We start from the raw sequence: 12,287 nt of genomic DNA on the forward strand, positions 1-12,287 counted from the left end.
GGAGGCCTGGAGAATCCAGCTCTCTCTTGCTTCTACCCTATCTCTGATTTCTGCAACTGTTTCAAATGATCAATTAATTAGCTATCTATCAAACGGGCATTACCAGTCATTATTCCTTTTAAGGAGGAGTGATCAATACAAAAGACACTCGATTCATCAATACCAGCCATGCTTAGCATCTCGGTACAGCAGTCTCTGAAGGCGACTTTATGTAGACTGTGACCAGGCTGACTTGTGTCCCATTACAAAAGATCATAGAAGAGATTCATGTAACAGGAAGGGCATGCTGTGTAGACCTAAAGAAGTGCTCCCACTATATGGAGTGGAGTGTGGAAGCCACTGGAGGGGAAAAGCGATGCCCTTCCCATCCCACTGCCCTCCAGCCCCTCGTCAATGTCTGTACTTAACTTCTGGAGCCAGCTCAGGGGTTGCCATGGCTGTATTTCTTTTTTCAAATCTTGTTAACTTTGAAGAATTCAGTCTCATCAAGTGGTGGTGGCGCATGCTTTTAGTCCCAGCACTTGGGAGGCAGAGGCCTCTATGATCTCTATGAGTTCGAGGCCAGCCTGGTCTACAGAGTGAGTTCCAGAACAGCCAGGGCTGCTATACAGAGCAACCCTGTCTTGAAAAAACAAAAAGAATAAACAACAACAACAACAAAATATGAACAGATTCAGCTTTTCTGGAGTGATTAAGTATTCAGAAGTCTTAGAATTTTGTACTGTTTTGATCTAATTATTTTCCTTAGTGGATGGTTTTTCATAAAGATATTGGTATTATTATATTCATAGCAATGATTTTTAAAAATGAGACCAAAAATTGAAGCAATATTATTGTGGACTTAGATGAATAAATTATGTTTTCTCTACATAACAGGACACCATGCAGCTATTACAATTGATGGTGGAAGAATTTCGTTTGTTTGTTTGTTTGAAACAGGGGTCTGTCTGTGTAGCCCAGGCTATCCTGGAACTCGCGCTGTAGACTAGGCTCATCTCGAACTCACAGAGATCTACCTGCCTCTGCTTCCCAAGTGCTGAGATTAAAGGCGTGCGCCACCACCGCCCGGCCTAAAAGAGATTTTAAAAATTCAGTTTCTTAGTCACGTTGGCTTTAGACCATTCAGTAGTTGTATATGGTTAGTGGCTATGGTATTGGATGGGGCAATTAGAGATGAACCCCTCAATTTTCAGGCAGGGGGAGAAACCAGAAAGCCTCCTTGCAGGCTTATTCATGCCTATTCTTGCCAGCAGAACAAATCTGCAGGGACCGGTCATGCCTAGAAAGACCCTTCTGCTTTCTCGCCTCTGTCCCTGTCGTCTGCCTCAAACACGGGATGTTGATACTGAATGTTTAATTTCAAGGATGCAACAGGTCCAAGCCCTCTCGACCTGTTCAGTCTGTCTAACCAGCAGGCAAGCTGTTTACAGGGAATCCAAGTGCTCCGCGAGGGGCAGAACACGTTTTTCCACAGCTGCCGAGAAAGGCGAGTGAGTCGAGGCAGCATAACAAAAAGCCACTTCAAAAACACACCAGAAGAAGTCACAGAGCTGAAACAATCACAGGTCTGAAACATCCCCTCCTCCCAAAGCCCTTGTAAAAACAAGTCACAGGGGAGCCTGGGCCCTGCTGGTTTCGAGCTCCGCGTGGTTGCTGACTTGAGAAAGGGCCTGTCCCTGCGCTTCTGAGAGGAGCCAGGACTTGAGGTTGTGGGGGCTCAGAAACCCTGAGTTCTGAGAATTGTGGGGCCTGGTGGGGGACAGTCCCTAGGTGCTCAGTGTCTCTGGGAAGGTGAGGGGAGAGACTGTGGGAAAGGCAGGGCCAGGATGGATGGGCACAGGTGTGGGGGCTCCTCCCGTCCAGAGAACAGCTATGGTAAGGAAGTGGAACCCTGTCTTACCTCCAGATTCTGAGGAACCTATTGCCCCGGAAGGCAAGGCATCCACAGATTTAGCATGTCAGGGGATCTAAAGGCATAAGGTCACTCATATCCACAAAATTCTTCCTCTGGGACCTAATGCTTCTCTCTCCAACCCCATTCTCCTCTGTAGGGCAATAGAGCTCAATGAAGAGGAACCTGGAGTTGAAGGTGTTGGTTCAAGGTTGAGATTTTAGATTACTTAGGTAACACTCTACCAAATCAACTATCTATCCCCTGCTAAAATGGAGGAGAGTATTGGGAGAGGCTAAGTTCTATTTTCTTTCTTTCTTTCTTTCTTTCTTTCTTTCTTTCTTTCTTTCTTTCTTTCTTTCTTTCTTCTTTTCTTTTCCTTTCCTTTTCTTTTATTTTTTCTTTCTTTCTTTTTTTTTTTTTAGACAAGGTCTTATATAGCTCAGGCTAACCTCTAACTTACTGTGTAGTTGAGATGACCTCAAATTTGTGCCTTTACCTCCCAAGTGTTGGGATTATAGATGTGCTCAATTAGTTTGGGTTTTGCTTTCTAGTTTGTCTTCTTTCTTTCTTTCTCTCTCTCTTTCTTTCTTTCTTTCTTTCTTTCTTTCTTTCTTTCTTTCTTTCTTTCTCTCTCTTTCTTTCTCTCTCTCTTTCTTTCTCTCTCTCTTTCTCTTCCTTCCTTCCTTCCTTTCTTTCTCCCTTCCTTCCTTCCTTCCTCCCTCCCTCCCTCCCTCCCTCCCTCCCTCCCTCCCTCCCTCTCTCTCTCTCTCTCTTTCTTTCTTTCTTTCTTTCTTTCTTTCTTTCTTTCTTTCTTTCCCCTTGTTTGGAAATAGGGTCTTCCAGTCTCAGCCCCTCAAGTGTTGAGCTTACAGACGTGCACTGCCACGCCTGCTTAGACCTTTGTTTCTTGCCCTGCACAGTGCAGCCTTAGTTTAGGTGAGTTCTCAGCCCTGGCTACATATTGAAGTCACCTGGGAGGTTCATCAATCATTAATCAATCAATCAATGATTCTCAGTGTCCTGGGGTGCACCTTGGTCAACAGTAGGTTTTTTTGTTTGTTTGTTTTTTTGTTTGTTTTTTTTTGTTTTGTTTTTTTGAGACAGGGTTTCTCTGTGTAGTTTTGGTGCCTGTCCTGGATCTCGCTCTGTAGACCAGGCTGGCCTCGAACTCACAGAGATCCGCCTGCCTCTCCCTCCTGAGTGCTGGGATCAAAGGCATGCGCCACCACTGCCCAGCTCAACAGTAGTTTTTAAAGCTCTTCAAATTATTCCAATGTCCAGATGAGGAGTGTGGTCCTCCCAGAACTTCTCAAAGCCTGGTGTGTGCAGGAATCCCCTGGGATCTTAGAAACCCCAGCTGGTCTGGCATAGCCTTCTGACAGCCTGTAGTTCTAATAAACGCACAGGTGATGCCCATGGCCCACACCTGGAGTCGTAGCTGTCCATGCTTATGTTCCCGCCACTGGAACTGAACCGGAAGCTGGGCACTAAGCTCCCCAGACTCAGGTCCCCCCCATAACACCTTTTTTTTAAGGTTTGCCCTCCCTTCTTCTTTCTCACAGGCGTCTTACCCACCACTTGAATTCTCATTGGATACAGTGAGTCTGGATCAGAGAGAGAACCCCAAAGGCAGAAGATGAAAGATAAAGCCAGGCTGGGCTGTGCCCTCAGGTAACGAAGAAGCCATCTTGAACTGAGAGAGCCAGAAAGATCCACAGAGCATAAAAGAACGGCTAACAAGTGATGACATGACGTGCACCCCAACCTCTCATCTCTTCAGGCCCCTTGGCAAAGGTTGATAACGTCCCCAAGCCTACATGTGGGAAAAACCAAAGTTTAGAATTAGAGACTTTCCCAAAGATGACATGTATTGCCGGCCTTAGACTCTGGTCTCAGTTGAGCACAGTGGCGCACACTTGTAGTCTCAGCACGTGGGAGGTGGAGGCGGGAGAATCAAGAGTTTCAGGTTATCCTCCCCGCATAGTAAGATCAACACCAGCTTGAGCTACTACATGAGATTGTCTCATAAAACAAATCACAACCAGCCAAACAGGACAAAAACAAACATTTGGTTTCTGTGCTGACCATGTAGGACTGGGTAGTATCTGACCTTCATTCCTGGCCACATGGGGCACCAGACCCAGCCTTTTAGAGTGTATCAAGTCAGACCCATCTTTTAGAATTCAGTGGTGGTGCACACCTTTAATCTCAGTACTCAGAAGGCAGAGGCAGACGGATCTTTGTGAGTTCAGGGCCAGCCTGGTCTACAGAGTGAGTTCCAGGACAGCCAGAGCTGTTACAGAGAAACCTTGTCTTGAAAAGGCCAGAAAGAAAAAAAAAAAAAAAAGAATGTATCAAATTTTGCTGTGATGGCATGCATCCTGTAGGCGTTATTTGGGCAATCTGTCCCAACCCCTCCACTGATCCTCCACGACTTCCCAGCCAGAAAACGACAGCTTCTACCTTTAGCTTCTTGCACAGGCCTCAGGGTCTTTGCACAGAACTTGGGACCCAGACCATACTTTCCGCTCCTTGGCTGCCTATCAGAAGCCCATCTTCGCTGGCCTGCATCTTCCTCTCCTGACATCACTTCCTTTTCTCTAGGGGTGGGTAGCATACCTAGCCTTACTAGGAGTATGACCTCAAACAGTGCTACATGGATGCTTACGTGGGCCTGGGGCTACCAAGACGGCGGTAAATCCTAAGGCCCTCTGATACCATGGTTTTTGTTTTTTGTTTTTTGGTTTTGTTTTTTGGTTTTTCGACACAAGGTTTCTCTGTGTAGTTTTGATGCCTTTCCTGGAACTCACTCTGTAGCCCAGGATGGCCTCGAACTCACAGAGATCCGCCTGCCTCTGCCTCCCGAGTGCTGGGATCAAAGGCGTGCGCCGCCGCCGCCGCCGCCGCCGCCGCCGCCGCCGCCGCCGCCACCACCACCTAGCACCAGTATTTTTTTTCTATGCTGACTTCACCCAGCTTGTCTTACCTACTGATACCAGGGCTACGTGATAAAGGTGGAGGTCTGAAAGAAAAGATGGCATTGTCCCTGGGCCCTGCGAGACCATAAGTTCCTGGAGCAGGGACTTGGGCTTCTCGTTCGAGTGTCCTCAGTACAAAGGACAGAGGCGGAGATAGAGGGCTCTCCAGGTTTGGCAACTGAGTGAGAGGCGGTGGTTTGAGAGCTTCTCTTGTTGCCTTGAATGACTGATAGCCGAGGTAGCCTGCCCGCATGGCCCTCAGGCAGGTCTGCCTGGCGCCGACTGTAGATCCTGCAAAGGCCGCAGAGCCCCATGGGTGTGGCACATGGGCCACCTTTCTCTTTTTACCCCATCTCCCCAGAGTTGCGGAGCCACTCAGGAAGGTGAGGTTTTCCTGCAGAGCCCGGGTGCCTTGCTCTATTGGGTGAGCTGTAGGACTGTAGACTGTCAACTCAGAGCTCCCCATCAAGGCCCCACGGTGCCACGGAAGGGCCTGGGAAGCAGAGTGTGGTACCTAGCAAGGAGGAGCCCTCTTCCTTTTTCCCTTCTAGAGAGTGGCCATCTAGTGTAGCAGAAATTCTACAGCTGCGTTTGGGTCTCTAACCTTGGGGCTGGGGATGAAAATGATGAAGGGTTTGATCCATGCTGAAGGTGGATTTTCTCTTATCATAGCAAAAACAAATAAAGGCAAGAGACAAAATTCATGCCAAGATGCTGAGATTCTCCAATGATATTGTGTCCCGCAGCTGGACGCAGTCATGGAGAGGTGCTCATGAACGACCTTGTGTTCTTGGGTAAGGAAGTACAGCTGAGCTTGTTTTCTGAAGCCTGCCTCTTATCTCATGGGTCTTAAAGAAATAGGCCAATGAGTGGGTTTTCCCTATTCCTGAGAGGACTGGCCAGCAGGAGAGGGCTCAGGCAGAAGCAGAAGTTAGAAGAGGCCTCCACCAGGTCAGCTTTGGATTCAGGGGGGTGGGGTGGGGCTGCCATTAAGACTATCGCTATTGACCCAACCTGAGAGCTTTCTCTGCGAATCCATGTATATTGACTTGTCTGAAAATGCTGTCCACTCCAAGAGTGAAGGCCAGGGATGGTGGGGTGTAAGCTGCCCACTGGAGTTATCATTACTTCCTTCTCTCTCGGTCAGGGTTAGGTGTTTTGCTATTAAGACTGGACCCTAGAGCCGGGCGGTGGTGGCGCACGCCTTTGATCCCAGCACTTGGGAGGCAGAGCCAGGCAGATCTCTGTGAGTTTGAGGCCAGCCTGGGCTACCAAGTGAGTTCCAGGAAAGGCGCAAAGCTACACAGAGAAACCCTGTCTCGAAAAAACAAAACAAACAAACAAACAAACAAACAAAAAAGACTGGACCCTAGAGCCTTGCACATCCTGCTGGGAAGAAGCTCCACCACTCAGCGACATGCCCAGTCCTGTTGTGTTTGTTCATTGAGATGAGGATTGCTGTGTCTCAGGCTGGCCCTGAACTTACAGTATAGTGGTCTTGAACTTGAGATCCTACTGCTTCAGCCCCCTTAATGCTGGAATTGCAGGTATATATTATTACACCCAGAAATTAGGTATAAACGGCTGACGGTGGCCCCAGGTGACATCCTGCAACACATTCTTCTGTAACTCTATTTCTAGCCATGGAAGCTGAGACCACATGCTACCTGTAATTTGCTTAAACCCTCGTGGACATTAGTGGTAGGACCGAGGGCTTTCCCCTCTAGGCCCCCGATAGAACCTTACATCATAGTTTTATGTGCCAGCCTGCCTTCCTAAGGTGAGAACTTCTGGTTGAGCAGTTTCCTCTTCTCTGTCTAATTCTCAGCTTGCCAGCCCAGTGGCTGGTACATACTGGGGACTTTTGAGGAGAGAGGGGAAGAACACTGGATGGCTGAATCCAGTCTGAGATCCTTCACTGTGAACAGCACAGAGTGAGGCTCGTTCTCTGCACTCAACGGACTTAGATCTGACCTCGCTCTTCTAGGCCAGCTCAGCCTGCTGCATCCTGGAGCAATGCACACTCGCTCTGCACAGTTGTTAGCCCTTCTTTATGTGGGGAGGGGCCAGCATGGGGTGTCAGTTCTAAGTGTGAGCTATGGATATGTAAGCCCGGGCTTCTGTCTCAGCTCCATTCTTTATTCTTTTATTATTTTTTTTTTATTTTTTTTTTTTTGAGACAGGGTTTCTCTGTGTAGCCCTTGCTCTCCTGGAACTTGCTCTGTAGACCAGGATGGCTTTGAACTCACAGAGATCCACCTGCCTCTGCCTCCCGAGTGCTGGGATTAAAGACGTGCGCTGCCACCACCTCCTGGCTGCTCCATTCTTTTCTAGCTATGTGAACCCGGGCCACTCCTCTGGCCTCAGTTTCTTTATTTATGAAATGGACCTGGCAATCCTAACTCCCTCAGATGCTCACTGTAGAGATGGGGACAAGGCATGTATGCAATTTGGGGTGTTGCTGGGCACTCATACATTCTAGTTACAACTATCACTCGATGTTTGGCACCCTACCTTCTGTGAGGATGCTTACCTCACCTGTTAACCGGGGCAGGGGGAAGGAGGCGATGTAGGCTTGGTGGTCTGCTATGACAACCAAAGCAGAGGCTACATATGAAAATGCTTTATAAACTGTTAAGGTTTGAGTGTGAAGTGTGGCTGCCTCTAAGATCACTCCGTGGGTAAGAGGTGGCACCTTCCTGGAACAACACCCTCCCCCAATGCACACGTGCCTGCAGGCCACTCTCACACCCACATGTGAACATATGTAGGTATGCACATGTGTGTGCATATACACATGCACACAGGCAAGCTTACCCACAAACACATACCCCTATGAGCATATGCACCCGCGTGCACACAGACACCACCAACACGAGCACCTGTGTCCGGAAACAGTTGAGTGGTTTAACCCCAACCAGTGCCCTAGGAAAGCCCCACTGTCCGTGATTCAACAGCCTGTTCCTGCACCCTCCTGACTGCCTGGGCAAGCAGGGGTGGGAAAGAAAAATCTGAATGAGACCTGAACTCAGCCTTAAGGAGCTTAGCAGGGGGAGGGGTAAATGGAAGTCATTCTAAACACTAACACTAAAATGACAGGAGCCTGAGACTGGGAAGAGGGGATGTTTTGGGGTTGGTTGGGGGCAGTTCCTGGAAGGGTTAGTATTCGAGCTGGCCTTTGGAAGGCAGGTAGTGGCTTTGCTCAGGCACTATAACAAAGTGCCACAGGCTTGGGTCTCCGACAATAAAGTCTTCATAGTTCCGCTGGCACAAAATCCAAGGTCGAGGTGCAGTATGCACTCTTGACTGATGATTTCTGTTTTCTCTTCCATGAGGACACTAGTCACATGGTGTCAGGACCCTGCACTTGAACCCATTCTGCCTTTGTTACTTCCTTAAAGGTCTGGTCTCCAAAGGCAGCCACAGTTAGAGAGTTAGGACTTCAACATATAAATGTGAGGAGGAGGGCCGCGCAGTCTAGCCCGTAAAGGCAGGATGTTTTCATTTGGCACTGGTTTAATGGCAAAAAGTTATTGTAGGATGTTAGAAGGGGAGCAGAAACCACACAGAGATGACCATTTCTAGCCAGTCTCAATATATCTTTAAGATGAGTCTGTGCTTCGAGGTACCTGCTGGCTGGCCTGTGGCCTGACATTTTCATGTAACAAATGCATCTGGAACTTTCTTCTTTCCATATTCTTCTACAGTGTCATTTTTAATGGCTGCACAGTAGCCTACTATGAAGGTGTATCTAACCAATGGATGGGGGGGCTTTTTTGCCTTTTTTTTTTTTAAGATGATGGGGTTTTGATTAGCTGAGATGGGAAGGGTGGTTAGCAGTGGATGAGAGGGAAAGATGCAACCTCCAGGGTACCATCGTGGTCACATGCTGTCTTAGTTTACTTTTCTATTGCTGTGACAAAATGCCATGACCATGACAGCTTATACAAGAAAGCATTCACTTTGGGGCTCACAGTTCCAGAGGGTAGTAGAGACCATGACCATCATGGTGGGAAGCATGGCTACAGGCAGGCAGGCATGGTGCTGGAGCAGTAGCTGAGAGCTTACATGTTCAAATAACAACCACAAAGCAGAGAGAGAGAGAAAGAGAGAGAGAGAGAGAGAGAGAGAGAGAGAGAGAGAGAGACAGAGAGAGACAGAGAGAGACAGAGAGAGACAGAGACAGAGAGACAGAGAGAGAAACAGAGACAGAGAGAGGGCAAGCTAACTGGGAATGGCATGGGTTTTTGAAACTTCAAAGCCTACCCCCAGTGATACACCTCCTCTACCAAGACCACACCTCCTAATCCTTCCCAAACAGTTCCACCAACTGTGGACCAAACATTTCAAGTATAGGAATATAGGAACCAGTAGAGGCCATTCTCATTCAAACCACCACACATGCCGGTAAATGGGGACCAATCAACTGAGTTCTCAGAATCAGGTAGATCACACTTATAAGTACGTGAGTTAGGGGAGGGTGAAGGGAAGTAGGCTGTGGAGGCTCCTGCTTCTGAGAAGTACTGAGATGTCCCAAGAATAAGCCACCTTCATACTTTATGTCTGACTAACTAGACTCTCAGCTAGATCTTGTAAAGTCACTGACATTCCAAACGTGACACTGGAGAGTGAGGCTGAACTTGATGAATATATCATAGCTTCAACAGCAACGCTGGTGGTGTTGGTGGTGGTTGTGGTGGTGGTGGTGGTGGTGGTGTGTGCGTGCGTGCGTGCGTGCGTGTGTGTGTGTGTGTGTGTGTGTGTGTGTGTGTGCATGTGTGTGCACATGTGTGTGGAGGCCAGGGGTCACATTGTGTGCCAGCCTTCAGGTGCTTTGGTTCACCTTGTTTTTGAGACAGGCTCTCTCATCGAATCTGGAACTCACCCATAAAGCTAAGGCTGCCTGGCTACTGAGCTCCAGAGATCTGGGCAGGCACACACCACTGTGCTTGACTTTTTTCTCATGGGTTCTGGGGATCAAACTCAGATTCTTGTGCTCGATAGGCAAGCACTTTGCCAACTGAGCCATCCCCACCCTCGGCATGCTGCCGTCACACTAGATGCCTTCTGTGACCAGTCGCTACTGCTTTTTTCATCTTGCACTGCCTGCTCGTTCTCCACCACTCATCCTCGGTAAGCCTTTGGTAAGCACATTGAAAGAGATGGGGAATGCCGCAATGGTCAATCCAGGGGACATGAACAACAGTTAATGTCAGCATCATGGGAGGTAGAATCGCGGATGAGAGGAGCCTCTGGGAGCATCTAGATTAGGTTGACGGAGGTGGGAAGATCCGCTGCAAATGTGTGGTACCATTCCATGGGCTGGGGAGCCTGTCTGCATGAAAAGGCAAATGCAGGCTGAGAACCAGCCACCCTCTCTCTGTTTCCTGACTTCAGATGCAAGTGACCAACCAAGGCCCTGTTGCTATAAGGCCCTGTTGCTATAAGACCCTTGACCATAAGCTGGAATAAATCCTTGCTTCCTCACGTGGCATTGTCGGGGATTGTGTCATAGCAGCCAGCAAGTAACAGGAACTTTTTTAGAGATGAATTTTCTTGCGGAAAATTCCGTCGGCGGGGTCGGTCCCGCAGAGGGAAGTCTGGGCTGAGCTGGGAGAGCTTTGTAGGGAAGGAAGAGATCGAGGAGGGGCTGGGGCACACGTGAGAATGTTCACTCTTCACCAACTGAGGCTGGAGTAGCCGACTGTCTGATAGGAGAAACGAGCTTAACCTTGTTCCAAAGTGGAGCCTTTCAAGCAGTGTTCATAAAGCTGGTGGAATCACACCTTCTCTTGTGCCATTGTGCAAAGTAGAAGATGCTAATATCTTGTGGTACAGAAAAAGAGGTTGGGCAAGGTAGCTCGGAGGGAAAAGCACTTGTCCTGCAAACTTGGAGACCTGAGCATGGCCCCTGCAACCCGTGTAAAGGCGGAAAGAGAAAATGGACCTGACATACATACATACATCCCACGGCAAGTGCACACCCATACTCAGACATGTGCACATGTGCATGCACACACACAATAAGAACTAAAAAATGTAAAAGGAAGTGTAGAGAAGTCAGCTACAATGTCATTTCTACAACAGCCCATTCTCAAGGGAAAACATGGGTCAGAATTACAGGCGTGTCTAGGGGTTCTCTTTAGGAAACCTGGCCACCATTTCAAAAGCTGTAGGAGTCTCAGAACCCTTTAATTTTTTTTTTCTTAAAGCCAGGCTTTGTAGTACATGCCTTTAATCCCAGCACTCAGGAGGCAGAGGCAGGTAGATCTCTGTGAATTGGAGGCCAGCCTGATCTACCTAATAAGGTCCAGAGCAGCCAGGGCTACATAGAGAGACCCTGCCTCAAAAAACAAAAGCAGCATAAAAACATTTAGTTACATCTATCTATCTATCTATCTATCTATCTATCTATCTATCTATCTATCTATCTATCTATCTATCATCTATCTGTCATCTACAGATCATCTACCATCCACCTACCTACCATGTGTTTGTGTGTGTGTGTGTGTGTGTGTCTGTGTGTTTGTGTGTCTCTGTGTGTGTAGTTGCCACAGTGTGCTGTGTGAAGATCGGAGGACACCAAGCTTTGGGAGTCACTTCTCTCTACCAGATTGGTAGAATTCAGTTCCTCAGGCTTGGCGGCGAGCACCTTTCTATGATGAGCTGTCTTGCTGGCCCATCACAATCCTTTTTGTCGAACAAATGCATCCAAGAGAGGACAGATTTATTTTAACCACGACTCACTGGGAACATTGATGAATATTTACGAGTCCACATACGGCCCGGAAGACCAAGATATATATCATCGTGGGCTTCTTTTTTCCCGCAGAGTGGCTCTTCTCCCCCAGCTGCAGGGGAGAGAGAGGTCCTCCTCTGTAGCCCCCTTCTGTGATGCTTGAGTTGATGATGGTTTACACTGGAGAGGCGATTTCATCAGCTGGCATTGTAAGGAAAACAGCAAGCCTGCCGAGTTCAATTTACAGGCAGAAGCAGAAGAGGAGGAAGAGGAGGTGACTTTTTAACCGTGCAACAAGGGCCATGGAGTGATTTTTGTTTGGCAATGCTATCCTTTGGATTTCTGGTGCCTGCCGAGCTGTGATGCTTCCTTCTGGCAAGGACTTTTACTGGCTCCCTTCTCTCATGTGGTGGGTAAAGGGTTATGTAAATGACTGCCATTTTCAGAAGCCACCAACCCTGCCCCGTTCCCATCCTGCGCCCCTAGCTTTGGTGAGGACATTGGAAAAGTTAACTTAGGAAAGATGCAATTCAAGCCTTCAACCAATCCAAGGCCTGACAATCCAATTAAGATCACTTGCGAAACACAATTTACCGTGCCATGATTTTAAATGGCATTTTCTCCCGCATTTGATAGCAGTTGTTTTCCATGGGGTTGTGTTGCATGCCCACCTCTG

At 48.1% G+C, this 12,287-nt stretch overlaps 1 long non-coding RNA gene across 1 annotated transcript; it reads left to right on the top strand.

The window, feature by feature from the left end:
• The first annotated feature begins 649 nt into the window (after window positions 1-649).
• On the top strand, window positions 650-3,565 carry LOC143274493 (uncharacterized). The gene is made up of 2 exons (XR_013053114.1): window positions 650-1,565; window positions 3,457-3,565. It is a non-coding gene; the product is annotated as an uncharacterized LOC143274493 (long non-coding RNA).
• Window positions 3,566-12,287: the final 8,722 nt, after the last annotated feature.

The sequence above is a fragment of the Peromyscus maniculatus genome, chromosome 8 (genome assembly GCF_049852395.1).
Source record: "Peromyscus maniculatus bairdii isolate BWxNUB_F1_BW_parent chromosome 8, HU_Pman_BW_mat_3.1, whole genome shotgun sequence".
NCBI classification, from domain to species: Eukaryota; Metazoa; Chordata; class Mammalia; order Rodentia; family Cricetidae; genus Peromyscus; species Peromyscus maniculatus.